This window comes from Saimiri boliviensis, chromosome 4, assembly GCF_048565385.1.
Source record: "Saimiri boliviensis isolate mSaiBol1 chromosome 4, mSaiBol1.pri, whole genome shotgun sequence".
Taxonomy (NCBI): Eukaryota; Metazoa; Chordata; class Mammalia; order Primates; family Cebidae; genus Saimiri; species Saimiri boliviensis.
This window is the reverse complement of record NC_133452.1, coordinates 145,176,549-145,192,704: the sequence shown is the minus strand read 5'-3', so window position 1 is coordinate 145,192,704 and position 16,156 is coordinate 145,176,549. Positions and strand designations below refer to the sequence as shown.

The 16,156-nt window shown below is 46.4% G+C and overlaps 1 long non-coding RNA gene across 5 annotated transcripts in view; it reads left to right on the top strand.

Moving 5' to 3' along the window:
- The window catches only part of LOC120361157 (uncharacterized), a 45,814-nt gene that overhangs the window by 12,858 nt on the left and 16,800 nt on the right, over window positions 1-16,156 (top strand). Inside the window, exon 1 of one of the 5 annotated variants that reach the window (XR_012517424.1) lies at window positions 8,468-9,747. The exons of the other annotated variants lie outside the window; for them this stretch is intronic. This is a non-coding gene — a long non-coding RNA (uncharacterized LOC120361157). Of the gene's footprint in view, window positions 1-8,467; window positions 9,748-16,156 lie in introns of those variants that run through there. 5 annotated transcript variants of the gene reach the window in all.

The following is a 16,156-nucleotide window of genomic DNA, read 5'->3' as shown; positions in this document are numbered from 1 at the left end:
GCCATGTTAGGCCACTTCAGCAGCCCTCTGAACAGGTCCATGTGGCAGGAAGCTGAGGCCTCTTGCCCACAGTCAACAAGGAACTGAGGCCTTCTGCCAACTGCAACATGAGTCAGCCATGGTGGACGCTGATTCCACAGTTCTGGTCATGCTTTCAGCTGACTGGAGCCCCAGCTGACATCTTGACAACCTCAGAAGAGATTCTGAGCTGAAGCTCCCAGCTAAGCTGTTCCCAGATTCCTGACCCTCAGAAAATGGAAGATAATAAATGCTTATCATTTTAAGTGTGAAAGTCTCAAGGTAATTTGTTATACAATACAGTATGTTTGATTTCTTCCTGATGATGACTTTGCATCTAGATCTGCCATATTTCTACTCTGTTAAGTAAGTCGACGTAATTTTTCCCGGGATGTCTTCCCCTTCTTCTCCCATCTGGCCGGCTTAGTCTTGGATCCACAGTGTAGCTGTCGGCTCTTCCACCCTGCTGACTGGACTCGCTGGTTCCTTCGTCCCTTTTCTTTCCTCATTCTCATGTATATTTCTTTCTTTTCCTGAAACCCATCAACTATTAGCTCCTAGAAGGCACATGGAAGGTAAATTTTAGCACTTGCATGTCTAAAGATACTTTTGTCTGCTTTTATTCTTGATCAATGGTTTGGCTGACTGCAGAATTCACGGTAGAAAAGCGTTTTCTTTGAAAACTTTGAAGGCATTCATTCTTTTCTTCTAGCAACCATTCTTTTCTTCAAGCATTCTTCAGTGCTTGAAGCGCAATACCATTTACATTCTTGTTCCGTTGTATATGACCTAGTTGTCCCCCTCATTGGAAGTTCTGGGCTCCTTGATTTGTCCCTCATGTTGTGGAATTTTATGATGATGTGCCTTGGTGTGTATGCTTGCTGAAGTAAAGAAAACACAACTAAAAGTGGTTTTGCTGCAAGTCAGTTTTTTTAATCTTGCATTATAAGAAGTCCAGAGATAAGGTGGCTCTAAGGTTGATTAACTTTGTGACTGACTTACATCATCAGGGAGTGACGTTTTCAAAAATCTGCCTGTTCCACCAGAGTACATTGTGCATTTCCCTTCATTGGCAAAAAATGGCAGCCGCCTATGTTCCAGATGCAGAAGATGGGATTAGCTCTTCCTCTGACTCTTTTGGAAACTGTGAAATATTTCCCAGAATCAGTCCCAGTCTTGGTTGAGTTTCCCTCATGGCCCCATGTCTAAAATTAAGTGATAAGCTCTTCTTAAACTCATCACTGGATAAAGGGAATAGAGCTAGTAGAGTTATCTTAGATTAATCAATATTTACTTTGTGGAACTGGGGTTAGGGTTGGTCTTTCCTGGTAATTTGACTCTGCAGTAGAATATGGGGATTTCAAATAGAATCTGAATCCTGTTACAAAAAAGAATAAGGCAAGAGCTGTTGGAGGGCCACCAAAATTGGCTGTTATAGGGGGTGTGGGTCACTCATTGTGACAGATATTTCTTGAGGTTCCCTATCTGCTGATGTCCCTCTCCTTTGCTCTTTGTCCTTGTGGGTTTCTGCCATTTTGTTTCCTTATCATTTTAATGAGATCTCTGAAGGGAGAGGTGATAAAATGTGTGTGTTCAATCTGTCACCCCTATTTGAAGCCCCTTGGCCCATGCTTTTCAAACTGTGAGTTTTAACCTATTAGCAAGCTGTGCACAGAATTTTAAAACAATGAAACAAGGTCGTACTGTATGTATTACAGAAAGTAAAATTAAATATTGTTTCATGAGATGTTTGTTTCAGTTGAGTGTGTATGTGTGTCTGTGTACTGAGTAGGGATGGGATGTAAAATGTGTTTCTTGCCATAAGCTGCATTCAAAAACGTCTGGGAAGCATTGCTTCAAAGAACTCTCTTCTAAGCATTTTGTGCCCTACAATGCTATCTTATTGTGGTTGGTTTTACAGATATCTGAGGTTAGGAGAACATAGCTAGCATATTAAGTTCCATGCCTACATAAGGTAGCAGGCAGGTGAGACTAAGAGCCACTGCACACAGAGATTGGCTAAGACCTGCTCCCAGTAGCTGGGGCTGGTCCACAGAACGTGCAGAATTCTGCTTTTAGGAGTCTCATGTCCATTCAGCAAACATCTATCGAAAGGCTGCATTCCCCATATGAAAGGAGAGCTTCAGATGAGAAGAAATGCTAGGCTTCTGTGGAGTTACATATCATAACCCTGGAGCTTCAAAACAGTGGGATCATGGTTTGTCTTCACAGATTATTTTAAAGCTACCTTGCCTTTTCCAGGCAGGTGTATCCAGTAAAACCGGATGTATATATTTCCTATGTCTAAAGATTCTCAGGACATGAAAACATCCTTCTGTGAAACCAATGTTCTTAGAATCAAAGTGGGTCTTGGGAAGCTCTTTCCTCTGTCTGAGTGAGGCTGCTTTCAGCTGCTCCAGTAATAGGCATGAAACCCCAAAACTAAACAATCCCGTGGCCACAGGGGTGGCCTGGAGAACTTCTCCTTGGTCTGGTGGCTTTTAGTCCCCTCTTGCCTTAGGGCTTTGCCTGGTCCGATGCCCTTGACTATTTCCATCTTGCCATCTTTGTTACATTGGTTTCTGTTGTCCATTTTGAAAACTCTTTGTTCATCCCTGCCTACTTCCTCCAATATTTTCTCCTCCTCTCTTTCTAACTTACCCAATTACTGTCCTACACGTTTTTTTCCTTCTTTATCACCCTTGTTTTGCTCACTCCTCCTTTTTTTCCCTTCTACCCTCTGTACTTCATCTCCCATGCAGTCCCATACCCCGTCCCTCCCGCTTTTCTCCAGCACTGTTGACTTGCCCCTTTGCCCCTTGCTGTGAAGGTCTACACCAGGCAGAACATGCCTCACAGACAGTGCACAGCGGGGCAGGCAGCCTTAGCCGGTGGGAGGTGACTGATGGGCCAGGCTCGGAATATCAGAGCTAGGCCCTGGCAAGGAAGGGCTCCTCAGCCATGTCTTGTCCAAAACTTTCAACGTGTTTCCGGTAGAAAGTCATAAAGGTCACTCTTGACCAAATTTGCTGGTTACTGAATGTTGAAAGACGAGCACACATTTAGTGGGCCGGAATCAGGACCCAAAAATATCTTAGAAGGCAAGGAAGTGGGCTGAGTCTAACAAGAAAATATACCACTGTCTTCACCTGGGGAGGAAACGAATTGCACAGGACCAGGATAAGGGAGCTGTAGCTGAGCAGTAAAGAAGACTTAAAAGTGTTTTAGTCAAAAGTAGGATAAAAGAAGCCACCAGCAGATGTGGACCCCGCAAAGCTCATTTGAGGTTAGACTTTAGAGAACTACAGCGTGGGGAGTGAGCAGCTGGTCAGGCACCACACTGAAGGAGGAAATGGCCAACCATCCGCATTTGTTAAGAGCAACCAGAGCAGGTCGAAAGAATTATGCATGGGACTGGGCTTGGTGGCTCACACCTGGAATCCCAGCACTTTGGGAGGCTGAGGCCGGCGGATCACCTGAGTTCAGGAGTTTGAGATCAGTCTGGCCAACATGGTGAAACCCCACCTCTACTAAAAATACAAAAATTAGCTGGGCGTGGTGGTGCGCACCTGGAATCCCAGCACTTTGGGAAGCTAAGGCCGGCGGATCACCTGAGTTCAGGAGTTTGAGATCAGTCTGGCCAACGTGGTGAAACCCCACCTCTACTAAAAATACAAAAATTAGCTGGGTGTGGTGGTGCACACCTGGAATCCCAGCTACTTGGGAGGCTGAGGCACAAGAATCACTTGAACCTGGGAAATGGAGGTTGTACTGAGCCGAGATTGCACCACTGCACTCCAGCCCAGGCAACAGAGCAAGACTCTATCACAAAAAAAAAAAAAAAAAAAAAAAAAAGAATTAACCATGGTTAGTGCAGGGAAAAAAGGATGTGATAACAGTATTCCAATACTGAGGAAGAGAAATCAGACATAGGGCTCCAAGGCAGGGGAGTAAGTTCGCTGGAGTCAGACTTCATTTTCAACACAGAGATGCACTTCACAGTAGTCAAAGTTGTCCAAGGAGGGATGGGCTGCTTCATGGGGAAGTATGTCTCACTTTTAAGATGTCTGAATGCTTGGTGCAATGTTTCCAAAGAGATTCAAACACTGGATATGTTCTTAAACAAGATGGCAATCATAACCATTTATGGTTGATACTAACACTAAAACAATAGTAAGAACATTAATTGAGCACTTACTATTGATTCGTAGTGCTCAATGTTTTCTCTGCATTATCTTATTTTAACTTTTACCATAACACTGTGGGGTAGTTATATTACTGACATCTTAGGGATGAAGAAACGGACTCGGAGGTGAAGAATGTGCTCCAAATCATAGCAGTGAAGAATGAAGCCTTTTTGATAGTTGTTTATTATGGACACTGGAAGGGTAGAGGGGAGTGGGATGTTTTTTTCCGTCATGGCTGCAAACAATAAGGGCAGGTGCTTTCTGTAGTCTCTGTGTAGGAACGGTACAGCTACCAGGAAGATAACAGGGCCCCAAAGGAATCTAATAGTGCTGTCAACTCTGTGGAATTAGTCTACCAGAAAAGAAATTGTACAAATCTTCATGCAATATAATTTCTGTCCAGCTTAATAGTTTTTGGCGATAATTTATTAGGAGAATTTCATGAAAACTACGTGTCAGTTTGGCTTTTGAATTACTGCACCCATGATTTTGTTTCTGATGCCTATAGGATTGGAGATGAATGACTGACAGTCCCTCATGATTCCCTGGATCAACAGCCAATATTGCTTCTTAAATTGTTAAAACAATTTAAACAGAAAGATTGTGAGTTATTTTATATTTTATCCACCTTGCAAACTGTTGTCAGTGGGAAATTTAGTCTGAGTATGTTGCCCAACACGATTGGAAACTGGAAGTGCCATCAGCGACGTGAAGTTTCCCATTCAGTTACTGGTGCACTCTATGCTAGATTGTGAGTGCTATTTCTATGGTTAGCACGCCCCCAGGTTAGAGCCTCCCTAGTCTTTGTCAACTGAAACCACTGAATTGAATGAGGAAGGAGGCAGATCGGAGGCAGATCAGATGCTGACGACCAAGAGTACGAAACTGGGCCACACAGAGGACCTGTGACGCTTAGCACCCAGTGTGCAGAGGGCAGGATCTGAAAATGAAATATTTGTGAATGGTGTGCAACAAACAGTAACCACTTCCTAAAGAAACGTCAGGCGCAGTGACAGATTGGACAACAGCCGCGAGAAGAGACTGGCTAACCACTCGCCTCCTGGGTTCCGAGGCCAGGGTGGAGGAGTGGAAATGCAAGGATAATCCGGGTGGGGAGATGGGGCAGTGAGAACCCCACCACCCAGCCCTGGGCTTGTGAGCAGGTGGTGAGACCTCGGGGCTGTTTGGTCGCCTGTCACCTCTGCTAGACACTTTCATCTGCCCAAGCCTTTGGGGGTCAAAGGTCTTCCAGTGAAATGGTGTGATGAATTCAGGGCTGTCCGCAGGAGCTTGCACGGAGAAATGAATAGTAAGATTACACAAGCCCCTCCCTCCCTGCCTCTGGTGACCAGGACCGATGGAAGGCCCACTGTGCTGCCCCAGGCTCTTTCCAGCACGCAGGAGCTCTTCCTTGGGGTGGAACCCCTTGGTGAATCTGGGAAGAGGAGTTGTGCGGTGGGAGGAGGGGCAGAGGCCAATCCTGGGCGCCCCTGGGGCGCTTTGAAGCGCAGAGCGGCCCTGGAAGGGGACGCCCAAGTGGCACTCTCGGCCTCAGGGAGGGATGCCACTTTCTTAGCTCTCTGGCAAAGCCGGGGTACGAGCTGGGGTTGTGACACACGTATGTTCGGAGCCAAGCGGCTGGACCCTGAATTGGGTCAGCTCAGAGTCGGGCAACGGTGATCTATCCCGATTGCTGGGATCGGATTTCATCTTTACTTGTAAAAACCCAGCGGTGCTCCCGGCTTCTGCCAGCACCAAGGCGCTCTTTTGTCCTTGCGTTCCAGGAGGCCTAAGAGCTAAGTGACCCAAAGGGCATGGCGCCCAAGCCTCCCCAGCTCACTCTCTGCGAACTGGTTCTGGGCGCTGGGTCGGGTCCTGGGTCCCAGGGGCTTTAAGGCGACCGGAGGTGTTGGGACCTCCACTTAGCTTCCTAACACACGCGGGGAGTGCAGCCCAGCTTCCCCAAGAGCAGCGTCCCGGCACCCCTTTGGAGTTGGAGGGATTCCCCCCTCCCCCGCCTGTCTTTCTAACTTGTTTTTCTGCTGATGCTGGAGCCACAGTGCTTTTGCTTTTTGAGACACCCTGTAATTGGAAACACACACACACACACACGCACGCACGCGCACACACACACGCACGCACGCACACACACAGACCGAGCCTGCTCACCGTTATGAAACAGGCACGTGCTGCCCTCTAATGGCTCCTGCCTGTGGGTTTCCAGGCTCCCCGGGGAACAGGCGCCCCAGGCCTGCCTTCCTGCAGGGTCTGCGGAGAGTTTCCTTCCTCCGGGTGAACGGGCCCCTTTCCCTTGAACAGCGTGCTCAAGGAACCAGCCCTTCGTGGGGGCAAGATGTCAGAAGACAGGCAGCTGTGCGTGGCTGGCTATGAGAGGAAAACGGTCCTACGTTCACTCCAGACCAGGAGCGTTTCTTGGAGCCAAGCACCCTACCAGCTGAGGAAGGAGTTGCTCATCCTTCCTCCCTGGCCGTCCCTTTCTGTCTACAGAGGAAAGCACGGTGCATGGCAACGGCCTGTCTGCCAGCAGGCTTGTGCACGCTGTCTGCCAGCAGGCTTGTGCACGCAAGCGGGCTTCCTTTTCCTGCCCTGCTGGCCAGAGGGGATGGGGGGGGGGATGGGAGGTTGGGGTAAAATGCTGCTGATACGCCCCTCAGACTTTCCACTGGCAGCCTCCTAAACCAACTCAAAAGCCGAACACAAACCTCTTGAAAAAAACATCTGCTGAGTTAATGTTTGCAGAAGCTGAAGAAATGGGTTGGACATAGTCCAGTGCTGTTTAGAGGCGAAGCTAGGACTTAATCAAGGAGCAAAGTTCATCGATGTGGGAGGAAAACCTGGGAAGCCTTCTGTTTTGGTAGCTGGGAAGCTGGTCTTCAGAAGCCAAGGGAAGACGCTGAAAGAGGAACTTGTATTTTCCTCCAGCGAGCTCAGACCTGGCACAGGGGGAGTGTGATGCTAGCCTAAGCTCTGGGGCTTGGTGGGAAACAGTGCAAAAGTTAGTGCTCCCGAGTTGAGAATGTTTTACGTAGTGAGGGTTCTTGGAAAAAAGACTCAGTGCAAAGCAGCATACAGAATGGTCCTGCCTGAGCTTTTCTTAAGTTGGGAAGTTATGGTCACAGAGCTTAATGAGGCAGTTCCTGTGGGAGCAGCTGCTTGTGAGGGGCAGACCATTGCTATCTTCTGCCCCCCCTCCCCCCAAGGGTGATGGAGGCAGAAAGTGGAGAAGGTTGGGTTGAACTCTGACGGAAGGAGCCTCATTTTCAGAGGGGGAGGCAAGTAGAGCCTTTCCTGGCTGGTCACTTCCTGCAGAAATGGAAAAGCAGCATTTTTTTGTTTTTTTATCTTATTTAGATCTTCAGTTACAAAAGCCCCTGATCAGGACGAGTCTTTCACCATCCCTTCCCTGCTCAACTCTAGAGGATGGAGGTGTTTTTTTTGTTTTTTTGTTTTTTGTTTTTGTCCCTTCTCTCTTTTCTCGTGATCTTGAGCAAAGTCTGAAGAAATACAAAAATTAAAATAAAAAAAAAAGTGTTCTCTCTTTCAACAGAACTGGCCTGAACTTTTGGCCTAGTCTTGCTCCATAGCCTGATGAAGCTCACTCCGCCTTAGACTGTGTGAGCTGCTCTCTAAGGCGGTAGGAGCCCCGGGCATGTCCTTTTTGGGCCCTGTGGGAGCCCTGGGGCCCTGCTCCCCCTGCTCCCAGATTGTAAGGGATTGTCAGGAAAGGGTAAAACTGGCTGTTAGTGCTGGCTTCCTCAAGGGGACAGAGCTGGGTCTGAAATAGTATGTGTATTTTCTTCCTTAGGAGTTTTGTTTAATGGGCACCCCCACAACCCACAGCTTAAAGATGGCACAAGACACCTTTGGGAGATGCTTGTTCATCAGGGAGCCCCTGTCCCCTAACCAAGCATTTCACACGAAGCCAGTCCCAACTCTGGAGACTAGCATTTAGTCTATTAGTATTTTCCCAAAACTGGATTCCCATTGAGCTGCACACATCTGTTCCCTGGTTGGGTTCTATTTGGGTAAAATTAAAAGTAAACAGAGGGCCCTGGGCTTATATGTGATGTTTAAAACAAAAGGATGTAACCAGAGGACCTCTAAAGAGTTCTTTGAATCCCTGACATGCCATGATTTGCTGTTAATGTTCTGCTAACAGTGGCTGGAGGAAGCCGGCATTCGGACGCAGTGATTCCCTGGGGGAAATGGCACCCAGCGGGAGGACTTCAGCTTATCGGAATGCAGAGGAGGCTCCGAATATACCCTACTGATGCAATAGGCAGCACACCAAACCCAGGCAACCCTTGCATCTTGGCTTTGCCCCGCCTGGCCCCCCATTTTTTATGAGATCAGGTCTTGCTCTGTCTCCCAGGCTGGAGTGCAGTGGCGTGATCATGGCGCAATGCAGCCTGAACTGCCTGAGCCGAAGTGACTCTCCCATCTCAGCCTCCCACGCAGCTGGGACCATAGGCGCACTGCCACACCCAGCTAATTTTAAAAAAATTGTTTCTATGTAGAGACAACGTCTCTGTTTGTTGCCCAAACTGGTCTCGAACTCCTGGGCTCAAGCGATCCTCCCACCCTGGCCTCCCAAAGTGCTGAGATTACAAGTGTGAGCCACCACGCCTGGGCAGCTTTGCCACTTTTATAGGCTCACAGGCAAGTTACTTCTTCAAGCCTCAGTTTCCTCCCTGGTAAAATGAAGGTGTTGTGAGCGTTAGACTGTTCAGATGCAGGGCTTATCTTTTTGTAAGAAGTCAGTATTGATATTATTGTTAAGGCTTGAGCAGGCAGGAATGACATGTAGAGCTGGTTTTGGTGAGCTCCTTGCTGCATTTGGGCTATAGGCAGGTGAGGGAAAGGATATAGGATCCAAGTAGAAAGAAAAGCTTTGCAAAGAAAGACGATGATTCAGAGGACAGACCTGGGACTCCTTGTGGAGAAACTGGTTCAGATCACAACCTGAGCCCTGAGAGCAGCCTGGGGGCGAGAGTCAGGGAAAGCTGGAGAAACAGGGAGGAGAAACCAGAGAGGCCAACTCTGCATGGGAGCTCCAGCAGAGAAGAGCATAGGACGGGACCTGCAGGGAGAAGTTTTGGCAAAGAGTGAAAAAGGGGAGCTGAGGGGGCCCCAAACTGGGAACCAGTCCAAAGACACCAGTCTGCCAGGCTGAGAGGGGAACCTGGAGGAACAGCTTGTTAAGCACTTGATTAATGAATAAGCTGTTGGCTGGTTCAGGTAAGGGTGCACCTGTGATTTGCTTAATCCCTACAAAGCTCACACAGTGAGATCTCCACACACTCAAGTTGTTTTGTACTCGAAGTGCTTGACTGAGCCTGGACTGTACTGAGCAGCCTTGTGGGAGGGACTCCTAGGAGAAAGTTTTTTTAAAAACAAAAACTGACTCTTTTGGGGTGGTTGTTCCTGCCCATTAACCGAAGTGGCAACAAAAACAAAAATCGGAGTTGCTTTATAAACTTGGGGGCTCCAGAAGCTATCATGGGACAAAATGTGAGCAAAAGTGAGTAGCCTAGCATATCATTCTAGAATTTAGATTCCCTTTCTTCCTTGTGGCCTTTTTGTATAGGTAGCTTTTTATTTTTGTTCCTATAATTTTTAAAAACTTTTAATTAAAGCATAACACGCACTGAGAAAACTGGCAAACATCTAAGTATATAGTTTGATAAAAGTTCAGAAACTAAAAAGGCTTATGTAACCAGCACACCTGTTAAACCGCAGAATACAGCCAGCTCCCGGGTGCCCATCTCAACTGCTTCTCCGGGCTGGGCCCTCATCCTTTGCATAGCTTAGTTTGCCTGTATTTCCTCCCTTTGGTTAAAAAAGTTTAATTGTGGTAAAATACACACAACATAAAATTTACCATCTTAACCATTTTTAAGTATACTGTTCCAGGACATTCAGCGTATTCTCATTGTTGTGTAACTGCCAACAGCATCCATCTCTGGAACTTTACTTTGTAAACCTGAAACTCTGCACACCGTAAACAACTCCCAGCCTTTGGCAATCATTTTTCTACATTCTGGGTCTATGGATAGTACTCGCCTAGGTACGTTGTGCAAGTGGACTCATAAAGCATTCGTCCTTGTGCGTCTGGCTTATTTCATTGAGCGTGATGTCACAAGGTCCATCCATGTTGCAGTGTATATCAGAATCTCCTTCCTTTTTAAGGCTGAATATCTTTCATTGTATGGGTACACCACATTTTGTCTATTCTTTCATCTGTTGATGGACGCTTCCGTGGCCTCTATCCTTCTGCTATTGTGAGTAATGCTGATTTGCACACAGGTGTATACAGATGTCTTTGGGACCTTGCTTTAAATTCTTTTGGGAATACACCCAGAAGTGGAATTGCTGGATCATATGACAATTCAATTTCTGATTTTTTGAAGAACTGCCCTACTGGTTATTCACAGCTGGTCTTGCTGTTTTTTAACTTTATATTCATGGAATCATTGAGTGTTCACTCTTGTGTCTAGATTTTTGGGTTCAACGTCATGTTTGTGAAACTCAACTTTTGTTGATGTCATTTTCAACAAACATCTGGTGTTCTAAGAAGTTACAATTTTCTTGATTTTTGTTTGTGTGTGTTTTATATTCTCTCGTGTCTTATTAATGTCTTATTAAGCCATGCTTTTTAAAATAGGTAGATCCTTCCAGTTCTGTCATTAGCTGTGCAGCATGTGGTACGCTTATTGAGTAGTCTGGAACATTTCTTTCTTAAAATTTCAACAGAAACCTTTGCTAAACGCATTTAGTAGAAGTTACATTAGGTTCTGTGATTCTTGTCTCCTGTGGGGACATCAAGCCCCAGCTCTCTGTTTTTGCTGCTCTAATAAACTTCACAGTCTGACGATCCTGCAGAGCTCCTGGTTATGCCTGCTAGTGTGGCCAGGATGCATTCCAATTTTAGGGCTCCTTTTATAATTTTATGATAGAGTACTTTGATCAGTCCTTTAGTTATCCTGACTGATAAGCACTGTTATCTACTAACATAACCTCACATTTCACACCTCTAAACCGGCTTTTCTAAAGAACTCCTCCATCCAAAACTACCAAGTTGAAAACAGTGCAGTTGGAATTACCTCTTTGCAGAAACTCTGAAGCTCTTGTGAGTTTCTCCGAAGACTTTTTTTTTAAAAAAGAAAAAAACATGTTTGTAGTTTGTTGAGAGAGAAACGTATCTTGTAAATCAGAATATCTAGTAATGTGTTAATGTAGCCTCTTTAACAAGCCCCTGTTGAAATGTTCCAGCAAGGTCTAGCTATGCTCCAGGGAGTTAGAGAAGTGTGCCCTAACTTGGTTGTGGAGAACAGAGAACTTCCTTTGAGGAAGGAGCTTCTAGGACTAGAAATGAGGGCCTGGAGGTCTCCCTGCCCTGTCCGTAGGTCATCAGCTTATGGTGAAGCAGAGCTGACAGATTTCTTTCCATGCTCTTTGGTGATTCCAGGATGGAGCACGGAGTTGGAGCTGCTCATGAAATGTTTAGATGAAGTCAGGGGTCCTGGATTTGGTTCCTCCTCTGACTCTTAACAGAAATGTAGTCTGGAGCAGGTCACCTGGTTTCTCCATGGGTGAAAACAGCATAAGCTGTCTTTGTCTGTTGTCTTTTTTTATACCGCCATTCCCAGAAAGCTGCCTGGCCTTCAAGCTCCTTGTTTTGCTAGGAGGTTTGTGGTGTAGGACTTAAGCAGATTTTCCCTCACAGATTTTGTTTTGAAAGCTTAAAGTCATGCAGAAGATCACACTAACTCATGCCCAAGGATGGGGCGTGTGTGAGGACAAGGCCACTGAAGCTGATGTTTTTGGTTTGGTTTTGTTTTCCAGGAGAGCTAGCTGCCCGGCAGAGACAAGACAGGTTGCTTTCCCGTGGCTAGTTGGTGGGTTGGGAATTCAGGGGGTCACTAGGAAGTTGAGTCCTAGATTGTCAGAGTCACAGTTCCCAGAGGTGGCTAAACCTTGGAAGGGGTGGGGTATCCCGTGAGCAGCACACAGATCTCCTTAAGGTACCAGGTGGGCCCAGACAATGACCAGGGCGGAAAAACCAGAGAAGACACTATGCATACTTTCCTTTGCTCACAATCCCGGAACTTTGCCTTTGGAACAATTCCAGGAGCTGGGATGAGACAGGACAGTGGAGAAAGGGTGAGACTGAACTTCTGACCATGCTAGCGGCATCTGGGCTTAGAATTTATTTAATCTGATCAAAATGAAGAAATGGTCCAGGCATTGTGGGCCTGGCTCAGTGGCAGTAATCCCAGCACTTTGGGAGGCCAAGATGGGCGGATCACCTGAAGTCAGGAGTTTGAGACCAGCCTGGCCAACATGGTGAAACCCTGTCTCTGTTAAAAATATAAAAATTAGGCTGGGCATGGTAGCTCACTCCTGTAATCCCAGCACTTTGGGAGACTGAGGTGGGCCGATCACGAGGTCAGGAGTTTGAGACCAGCCTGACCAACATGGTGAAACACAGTTACTACTAAAAATACAAAAATTAACTGGGCATGGTGGTGCATGCCTATAATCCCAGCTACTCAGGAGGCTCAGGCAGGAGAATTGATTGAACCCAGGAGGCAGAGGTTGCAGTGAGCCAAGATTGTACCACTGCACTCCAGCCTGGGCAACAGAGCAAGACTCATCTCAAAAAACAACAGTAAAAAAATTAGCTGGGCATGGGAGCAGGTGCCTGTAATCCCAGCTACTGGGAAGACTGAGGCAGGAAAATCTCTCAAACCTGGGAGATGGAGGTTGCGGTGAGCCCAGATCGTGCCATGGCACTCCAGCCTGGGCAACAAGAGCAAAACTCTATCTTAAAAAAAAAAAAGAAGAAGAAGAAGAAGAAGTAGAAGAAATAAACATTTCTTATGACTGGAATTTCTGGAGCAAAATTTCTACTGGCCACATGTAAAATGGAAACATCTTAGTTCACAGCTGCATGACTATTGTAGGAAGGAAGAGAGGTGATCTTCGTGGAAAGTTAGCAAATCGTGAAGCACTCCACCGGTTCCCATGAGGAGCTGGCTCTCCTGGCGACAGGGGAGAAGTGCCAGGAGAAGTCCCAGGCTCTCTTACTTCTGGGTAGCTGGGAGTGGAAAGTTTCCACCGTGAGGCTGGCTTCCCCAGGCCTCTGCATGGGGTTTTCCAGGGCCTGTTGCATTCATGGGCCTGCCAGAACAGGATGTTGACAGTTGGGGCTGCTTCCTCTATGGAATGGAGTAGGGTGTTGCCTCTAAACACTGATGCTGCAGGTTTTGCTTAGTTTAGTGTGGAAGAGAGAGAGATTCAAATGCACCTCGGACATTTTCTGGTGGGATTCTGTGTCCACACTCTGTTACGCCTCAGCTCTCTGCAGATAGTGCAGTAGTAAGCCATTCACAAAGAATTGGGACTACCTGGGTAGGTAGGACTTTAGCCTGAATGGGGAGGATCTTAGCTTGCGTCTAGTCTCACGCTGGCCAGTAGAAATCTAATGTGGCCACAATGGGACCACATGTATTATTTCAATTTTTTTTTAAGTGGTCACATTGTAAAAAGTAAAAAGAAGAAAGAGGTGAAATGAATTCTTACAATGTGTTTTAATCTACTGTATGTATAAAAAATAGCACCATTATAACAAATAATAGACGTAAAATATAAAGAATATAAAATGTAATATATTAATATTCATGGGAGATTTTACATCCATTTTCTTTTTTTATTTAATGTTTGAAATCCAGTACACATTTACACTTAAGGACATCTCAATTTGGACTAGTCACGTGCTTAATGTCTACATGTGTCTTCTGGATTAGACAGACCCGGTCTACACTAGGACTCTCAACGGGGGGCAGGCTCCCCCATTCAGGGGACATGCAGCACCATCTCCAGGCATTTTTGATTCCCACAGCTGTAGGAGAGTGCAGGCCACAGGTGTTGCTAAACATCCTGCAATGCACAGGACAGTCCCCGCAATAGAGACTCTTCTGTTCCAAGATATCAACAGTTCCGAGTTTGAGAAATCCTGATCCATACCAAGCTCTGCCCCTTCCCCTTGCCCTTTTATATTTCCCCACATGATGGGAATGAGGCACAAGAGCCGTTGGTAGCAGGACTGGTGTTGTCCTGAGTAGGGCCCAGGGCAGCTCTGCCCGCCCGTGCCTCCTTGGGGCATGTGACTGTAACAGGTGTTCTCAATCCTTCCTCCAGCACAGCTCAGCAGCGGAACTTAAGTGACAGGACCCCAACCACAGCAAGAAACTACACCCCCCGCAAAGTTCCTTAGCACAGAAGTTTCTTTTGTGTTACATGAAAATTTAGGGAAAATTCATCCACTTGTCAGAACCTGAAGACTGTCTGGAGAGACAAAGGAAATGCTGAACCCAGCAAGAATTCCACAGCTGACACTCAGCCAGCTCTGAAGGGGGACCGCGAAGCATGGGGGTCAGAACGGGAGCATCTTTGGGTGAGGCTGGGTTTCTTACCCAACAGCAAGAGGATCAGGAACAGTTTTCTTATTTTTAATTATTATTATTTTTTTTTTGGAGGGGGAGTCTCGCTCTGTTGCCCAGGCTGGAGTGCAGTGGCATGATCTCGGCTCACGGGATTCAGGTGATTGTCCTCCCTCAGCCTCCTGAGTAGCTGGGATTATAGGCACCCGCCATCACCATGCCCAGCTAATTTTTGTATTTTAGTAGAGATGGGGTTTCACCATACTGGTCAGTCTGGTCTCAAACTTCTGACCTCAAATGATCTGCCTGACTTGGCTTCCCAAAGTGCTGGGATTTCAAGCGTGAGCCATCACACCCGGCAGGAACAGTTTTCTGAATGTCCATTTGAATGTTTATTCGCATCAGCCAATGGAAAGTACCTTGCAGTATGTAGAAGCCACAGCTTAAAATACAATGACCAACTGTGTTTCCTTTCCTTGGTCTCCCTAGGAGCCCTCTTCCTCCATAGTAGGTAGGTAGATGTGGAACTTGAAATTTCTGTAGAAACTCACAGGAGATTGAGTGAGTGAATGAATGAATGGATTTTACAGAACAGATATAAACTATTCTTTGTCTTCGTGTCAATGTTAAATCACAAAGTTATTTTTTAAAGTTCTATTTGGAAAATGTTATTGATATGTAACAGTTGTACATATTTTGGAGGTATATATGGTATTTTGATGCCTCTATATGATGTACAGTCAAATCAGGGTAACTGGGATATCCGTCATCCCAAACATTTATCTTTCATTTGTGTTGAGAACGTTGCAATTCTTCTCTTCTGGCTACTTTGAAGCATACAATAAGTTACATAAATCACCTCGTTATTTTATACTTGTTCTTCCCTGAAACTTTCTGTTCTTGCCTCCAGCCCCCTTCTGCATTCCTGCATTTGTTTGTGGATGACTTGACCCCAAGATGGAAGTATTGCCCTCTGATAGCTCCCTGGAATCTTTCCACCCCAGCCATGGGCCTGGTCCTGGGGGTCCCTATAATAAACTTATTTTCTCTGTGTCTTGTACCCCAGGGGAATTTTAGACCTCACTTCTCGAATCTATGACCTCTGGGATTTCCTGGAGCCTGTCCATTCACCATGGGGAGAGGGGTCCTTCGCCTATTTCTGCAGGACTGGGAGGCCTTCAGCCCATCCCAAACAGACTCCATATCCGTGGCATGCTTACTGGTTGGCAAAGCACAGGCCACCGCGTATTCACTCCATTTGTGTTTTTTCTGGGACAGTTGTTCATTTTTGCCCACCTTATGCGTTTTACTGCTCATTCATTCAATAGGGGTTGAGTAAGCAGACTTCAAACTAGCCGCATCCACTTTGTTATCAGCACGTGTTAAGGACAGAGTTGCAGCTGTCGGAGACTGAAGTGCAGGAGAAGCTCTGTGGCTCTAATGCCTGGCTCCTACCCCAGCCCTGTATCATCATGGGCCAACTGC